Genomic DNA, 7,796 nt, shown 5'->3' on the forward strand with positions numbered 1-7,796 from the left:
CATGCTGGGCATGATCAGCATACTAATTGCTGCATTAATAAATCCTGAAGCCTGGGTTATTTTGAAAGGCAAATAAAATTATTGTGGAAACCTTGAAGAGCATTTGCTTAGAAAAGTTAGCATATGTCTGTACTGACATGTGCGTGAATGCAAAATATTAGTGGTAACACTGATCAGATGTTTTTTTGTGTTTTTTCTACCACTCTGTTCTGTGCAATCAGGACTTTGCAACGTCTGATGTGAAGTTGTTCTGCGCTAGTGTTCGTTGACAAAACATCACCAAAAGCAATCATGTTTCTGTAACTACTAATGATAATGCAGTTTATCTTTCATTTTCACTACTGCATTGAATAAGTCATGCTGTACAGATAAAGGGGTCCCAAAGAATAAGGCTAGACAAAGAGTAAGAGTTATCTGTTCCACTACAACACCTCAGACCACAACCACAGACAAAACAGAACATGAAGGCAATTGCCCCAGCATAAAAAATTGTCCCAGACATCCATTTCACAAAGCCAGAATGCAATGGTTTCCGGGAAGTCAGGGAAACAGAAGGCTCCCGAGGTCTCTTCTCATGTGGAAACTGACCGCAACTGGGTTAGAACTGATGTGCAGTGGTACTTCAAGTGCTGCAGGGCAGCGCGTAGCATCTTGTCCAGCTGACAGCAAGAAGCTCTCTCCTCTCATTCCTACCCCCCAGCAGCCCCCCAGCTCCTCACCACTGCCTGCCTCATGCAGAAACAGGCTGGGTTTCAGCAGCAAGAGGTTTTCTGCTTAGGAAGGCCAAGCTTGCAAAGGTGAAAAGAAAGATTAAAAAATTAGCCCTAAGAGTTTACAGAAGTTGAAAGTACTCTGTGCATTTGCAAACCTAGTGATGGAAAAAGATGGCTTTACATGCAAAAAAATGTAAAGAAATGTTTTTTCTTCCTCCTCACAGGGAGCTCACTTGCCTAGAAAAAGCAAGCTCTCCTGTTCTTTACTTCTTAAATAAAAATTGTTTATTAAAAAGTTTGGAATTTTTTTAATGAACGGTAAGATTAATGAGCCGTGCTCAAGCAGCAATGATTCCTGCCAGCTTGTGCATTAGTCAGCTATTAACATACTTCTTGGGTAATTTGAAGGCATTTTTTCATAGTGCATTGGAAATCACAAAAGACTCGTTGAACTCAATAGAATCCTTACTCCCAGTTCACTTGCCTTACAGTCTGATGGCTGTGGCTCTTCTAATACATTTTGGCATTTTTCTCAGTGGCATCAGTACATTTAGTGGAGAAAATCAGCAAATACTGTAAGGTGAAAAGGTTTACTTTTAAAGACACCTCATTTTTAGCACAACAGTCATCCTAAGTCTCTTTCTTTCTCCCGCTACTATTACATGGACTATAAGAATAGGGAGGTGAGATCTGGAGGCAGAGAAGATGAAAAAAAAATATTTCATCTCTTCCCTTGTAAGCTCTTGTCTACCCAGTTTGATACTGATAAGAAGCGCATGTTAGAGCTGCAAATACTGAATCTCGAGCAGAGTGTTTCCAGCACGCAGAAGATACAAGCATGGTACACGATACTCCCATTGGGAGAAAGTGATGAGCGAAATGTGTTTTGTTATTGCAGTGTCAAAAGGAATCCCCAGGCTGGACAAGCTGTAGTTTCTAGTGAAATTCAGGGGTGAAATATGAATGAATAAAAAATACATAGTGAGGCAGCTGTTTTGGCAATGGTAATTCAGACTTCCGCCAAGCAATTTTAATGAAGCAGGGAGCAAGGAAGTGGGATTATTTTAAAGGACCTGGACCCAGACTTTAGATACCAGACATGGGTCTCAAGTCTGCAGCAGATTCTGTAGGTAGTATAGACCAAACTAACCTTTCTCTGCCTCAGGTTTCCAGTTGAAAAGTGGGGGGAGGCAACAAGAACACTGGCGTTTAGGTTTTTCTAGCATCTTTTGTCTCCTTTGTTGGTTACCCTCAAGAGAGAGTAACCACCTTCTACTAACCATGTCTACTGTGGCCAACAGTGCTGTGACCAGCAGTGCTTGGCCTCAGCTAGATTAACAGGCCTCAGCCTGTTAATCTCATACACCAGTCAGTCTTTGATTTTGGATTGCACACATATCAAGCTATATGTTTACAGTGTCTTGGGTCCTAAGTCAATGGCAGTAGTTCTTAGGCTACAGTTCTCTGTTCTCTGTCAGTTTATGTACCAAAGTCCCTTTTTGCTATTGGTTACCACATGATCTTTTCTCCTTTTGAAGCAGCTGCTGTAAAAAGCAGAGATTTATGGACGTCCAAGTCAGATCTCAAAAGGCAAACCTTTCAGGTTCCCAGCATACATCCCATGGGAAATACTCAGCTCCCAAGGTACCATTCCCTCCTTTCTTCTGCCTGAGAGTCCAATAATGAGCTCCTCAGGACACCACAGCAAGGGATAAATGGGAATCACTCAAAGGACTGGAGAAATAGCAGACCTCTTTCTCACGGCAGAAAGCAATTCATCCTTCTAAGGGTGGCAGCGTCCTCCCAAAAACCCTGTCTGCAGACACAGTCCATAGTGATTAACCAGACTGCTACACTATGGATAAATACCCTTTCTTTGTTGACATTCTCCAAGACGTAGTACAAGAAGCACTATTCCCGTAAGGATGGGAATACGTGGTGTGTCACTGTATTGCCTGCACAGCAGCTGCTGTGGATCCTTTAATGCACCAAATCTGCAGCCAGTTTCCAGTGCAGACCTGCCCTTATTGTTACAGATCAGTCTTCCCTTGTTGATGTTTTCACAGGGTATATTAAATTAAGCTCATCCCTTTTAAAATCTGGCTACTAGAGCCAAAGGGAAGTGTTCCACACGTGCAGCTATGTTCCCAAAATATGGTCTCACTGTCTTAGAAAGTATTTCAGATCCCTGTACTTCCCAAGCAGAATTCAGTCCTCCTCCTCTTGTAGCTTTGTGCCATTTCTAATAAAAGAAGCTTACCAGTACTTTTTACATTCTTCCAGCAGGGATTGTTTAGTTTATAGAGCTTAATATCATGGCACTGCATCCTGACTGGTTGCCACCATGCTGCTGCTGCTGAACCCCACATTTGAGCTAAGTTTGGCAAGTTTTTGGTAAGCATAGGCTAAGGTTCAAGCAAACATGAGTTAGTTAAATCATTACCTGGGGTAGAAACTGGAAAAAAACAAGATAATAGCTAAGTTTCTGGTTTTCAAGTTTTGGTTTTATTTGAACCTTTGATGCATAAACTCAAAACTGAATATTATGTGACCGTTTAGAAGCCATGCCTGCATTTGTGACATAAGGACTATGTCACACTCAGCCCAAGTGATGAGTGAATCCTAATAAATTAATTCTGTTTATTCAGACCTCTAGACATTAGAGGTATGCTGGAAATCTATTTGCCTAGTGAGATTTACTGTCTGAACATTCTGGAAATATCATGAGAACAGTCTCTTTTATTGTATCTGTTTTATCACTCATGATCTTACTCAAACCCGGAAATCCAAAATTGCCGGGCTGGAATGGCAGATAACATTTTTAAAGGCTGCTAATCTCAAGCTTTTATTGTTTGGCATAAATGTCTAGGTTCAGTCTTGTTTTATTTGAGCTGGTTAAGAAAAAAAAAAAAAGAAAAAGAAGGGAGCACAGAAATTGTTCATGAGCATACCTATATACTGCAGAGACCAGAAGTCCCATCATGGCTTGTATGGCTTGTGGGGAGGTTTCAAAACATAAACCCACCTGGTCACACAGTGACTCTGACTGAAGTTGAAACATGCTTACAAGTGTTCTTTAACTGCTTGCCAGCTTCATTAAGTATTGCACTAAATGGGTAAGCAGCAAAAATAGTAAGTGCTGATCAGTTAAAAAAATACATTGATTTAAAAAAAAAAATGTAGTCTACTCAGTCTACACTCTACAAAAACACATACTGCCAGTAACTGCCTTTAAATAAACCCTTTAAAAATATTAATGGTAAAGTGATATACCAAATATAATACAGAATAGAAACATTTGACTTTTCATATTTTTACTGTTCTCTAGATGAGGTATCTAAAAGTAACCATTCACCATAACCCTGTACTTATTGACTGGTGAAAACCAACTTCTGTTGGGATATTTGATGCTGCAGCTCCTCCCACACTTAACTGGGTGCTCTGTGTCCCACAAGAATACATTCTCAAGGTATAAAAAGTAGAAACTAAAACAAAAAAAAAATATATTTTGCAATTATTATAGAAAAGCTAACGAAGCTTCCTATACAGGACTGCTTATAACTCGGCAGTAATGACTAAATAGGAAGTGGTGATGACTCTTGAAACAAAGCATCCATTTAAAATATCTCAAAACAGTACATTTATACATCTGCAGAGGTTGGTTTTCTGCTGTTTGTGCTCAGTGACAAGCTAGCACAGTTGCTCTGTAGCAGTGCCAGTCCCAGCTGCAAAAGGTAAGAAATTCTAAATAATTAACAGGGAGAAAATCAGCTTTAATAATCATTTATGCTGGATTCAATATATAGCTACATTCCATTTGTGCACCACGTAGTCCTCCCTGTGTAAACAGGGAGTCTCTGTAGCCGATGTGCTCCTTTCTTAGTAAGAAAGATGAATTACGTGACTCAGCTCCGTTGGCAAGAAAACATACAGCCCCCACATGTCAGTAGAAGTATCCTCATCACCACTCATGTAAAATCTAATCCCTGCTTGTCATGACAGTCTCCAAAACATGGAGTATTCTCTGAACTACAGCCAATTTTTTGGTCATTCACTGCATCAGGAGCAGCATTCGCTCTTCTCTGTGTGTGTGTGCATTATGCTTTAACGCATAAATACACACACTTTTAATGCAGTTACTTTAAAATTGAGAGGGGCTGGATATCAGTGGAAATCCCTAGTGATTTCTTTGGGGGGTTGACACTTGAAACTTTGAGTTTCATTCATAACAACATGGAAAGACCAGCAGTCTTGACATGCCTCTCCTTGGGGAATTTCTCACAGATGAACATTTTCCCTAGTCTTATTTCATAACGTGTGAGTGAAATACAGTACACAATAGATTGATAGGGTTGTTTTAAAGAAGTCTTTGTCAAAAATTCCTGCGTGCCTGACCCGTTTCTTCAGTAGTAAGTCCTACCAGAAATGCAATCTGAATATACAGTGCGTAGGACAAATGTGGCTTGGCATAAGCAGCTACAGGTCTGCAGATGTGTGCCATGATGGGAGGTGAGTGCTAGCTGAATTGCTGCTCCACTGAAAAGGCACCTGTTGAAATAAAATACAGTTAAAGAGCAAAAAAGACTATGTTGCAGTGGCAATCTTTAATAGCAATGTGGAGGTAAGACCACATATGTGTCTGAGCATGCACATGAAAACCGGAATAATTTTCTTTCCACATAAGCTGAGGGGGCAGTTGGGTCCCCACCGAGAGCCCAGGAAGGAGGGGATCCAAGGCAATACACAGATCTGGCAGCATCTAAATTATCTAAACGCTACTGAATAGATGGGTGGGCTAGCATATACTAAAAGCAGTGTTTTGATGCATTGATCTACTTTCAAATTATTTGAACAGGCAAGGAAGCTTTGTCATGAGGTGTTTGGTACCTCATGGAAACCTCAACATGGTCATTTTGGCATCTCCTCTTCCACTCATAGCTAGAAATTTTACAGAGCTTGTGAAAGACCTGTGCACATGTGGTATACTTACACAGCTGAGGGGTGTATGATTTTATTCTTCTTTGCCTAATAAGTAGAGGGCAAGTTTCTGAGGGTGATTCAGCACTGCCTAAAAGGAAGAGTCTCCCATTAGTGGCTTGCCCTGAACATGAGTTTCATGGCCCTGCAACCATTGCAGATCCTGGTTTCGCACCAGAACCACCTCTTCCTCCTACATTGGCTGTGCGTCAACACTGGATACTTGAAACTCACCAGAAGGTTCAGGAAAATAGTTTAGCTGGAATTAAGCAGATACCACTTAGTAAAAGGGTGAAGCAGAATAAAAAAGAAGCGAGTGCCGAGCTGTGAATGCAAGTTTCTCACTTCTTAGCATTAATCTTGCTCTTGAAGAAAGACTGAGGCTGAAAAACCATGCATAGCCCATGGACCATGCTTATCAGGGCAGACAGCAGAGGCAACAGACATCCACTGGGCACTGAAGTATGAGTTGTGGGCAATATTTTTTGTGCAGAGGGTCATAAACTTAAGGTTACCATGCCATTTGATTTCTTTCTAATAATCTTGATTGCTAAAGCCAGAGAACCACCCTGGAAAGCCAGATCTTGACAGCCGTTTGTTGTCCATGGACTTTCGCAGTTTCTTTATGGAAAAAGCTTTTAAGTGATCGTCAGGGACACCATTTACAACTCAACACAACTTATTTGTGTTGTTATCATAAGGCTTTAGTGCCCTGTTGCTCAGTTAACAGGGAAGGGGAGGGGAGAGGAGGGAAGGTGAGCCCTCTTATGTAGGGCAACTAATTTCTAATCCTTTTTCTGTAATACACCCTAAAAACATCCTCATTAGGATGACGTGTGGCTTAAGTCTGTAAATTCAAGTACCATCCACATTCACATGATGGACAGGGAAGAGAAGTATGTTTGAGTGAGGGAAAGCAGGGAAAATCCTGGACATCTTTACACATGTGATTTCTCTTCCCTCTTTTACGAAATGTATTATTTGGTCTTTCTGGGAACCCTAGGTCACAGATTTTCAAATAGGGCTACTATTTTCCCCTCTTCATCCAACTGACAGTATTGCCGGCAAAATGCCCACTAGGAAGTCCATCTTTTCACAAAGGCATGTGAAAAGATGTAGGAGAAGGATTTGCACTGATATTAATTTGACTTCCTGCTCAAAATGTCTTGATCCTGGCTCTCTCAGTTTAAGTGCCCAGAAGGGCAGTCTGGTTTCCCAAACTGATGAACGTGGAAGTTTTATGTGCACACATAGGCTTGTGAACTAAACTTTACCTACACCAGAGGGGAAAATTTTCTGAATACTGCTGCATTGTTCTTCAAGGAAAAGCAGCAGAAGATGGCCTCAAAACTGTATTGTAACTTCTTACGTAGAGAGCAAGTCAGATTTTGCAAATAGAAAATAATTACTTGCACAAGTAATTATTTTAGTTTGAATGTCTGATAGCTAATGTTTACTTCTCACTCAAAAGATTCTGATGCTTGCAAGAAGACAAAAGAAATTTTCTGTAGGCTTCCACATGTCTAAATCTGCTGCATTTTTATAACTTTTATAACTAATATAGTCATGAAGCTGAATTTATTTTGTGCATTAATACTGGTTTTGTATCTTAGCATACCTTACAGTGTGTTTTTTTCCAAATGAAAAATACAGCATTAAAAAATTTATCAAATGAGACTAAAAGATTTTTTTTCTTTGAGTCAAGTTCATACTGCTCCATTAAACATTTTTAGTTCTATTATCCTCCTAATTCTAATCCTAAATAACAACTGAAAATGTGTTATTCCCCTGGTACACACTTGGTGAACATGCATCAAATAACTCCACACCATCACCACGGGCTGATCCACAAACAGATCACCTATTTTTCCTTTCTTCTTCCTTCACTATAGAGACCTCATAGGGGTGATTTTAGTCACCTAGAGGGAGGTTCTCATTTTGCTTTGAATGCAGTGTGCTGCACTTGTCAACAGTTAGATTAAAATTCAGTAAAGGAACTACAGGCCCAACCTAAATCTGTGAGATACGTGAAACTGGTGCACCGATCCTATGTAGCAGTCCTCTCCTGGGCAGCCCAGGCATCCCTGGCAGCGACCCTTGTGAGTC

At 40.5% G+C, this 7,796-nt stretch overlaps 1 protein-coding gene across 3 annotated transcripts in view; it reads right to left on the reverse strand.

Moving 5' to 3' along the window:
• Window positions 1–7,479, reverse strand: part of CLDN14 (claudin 14) — a 105,799-nt gene extending 98,320 nt beyond the window's left edge. For all 3 annotated transcript variants that reach the window (XM_080376250.1, XM_080376252.1, XM_080376251.1), the window contains exon 1: window positions 1–7,479. This exon is cut by the window's left edge. The gene's annotated coding sequence lies outside the window, so the exon portion shown is untranslated.
• Window positions 7,480–7,796: the final 317 nt, after the last annotated feature.

Source organism: Falco punctatus, assembly GCF_963210335.1.
Source record: "Falco punctatus genome assembly, chromosome: 2".
In the NCBI taxonomy this organism is placed as follows: Eukaryota; Metazoa; Chordata; class Aves; order Falconiformes; family Falconidae; genus Falco; species Falco punctatus.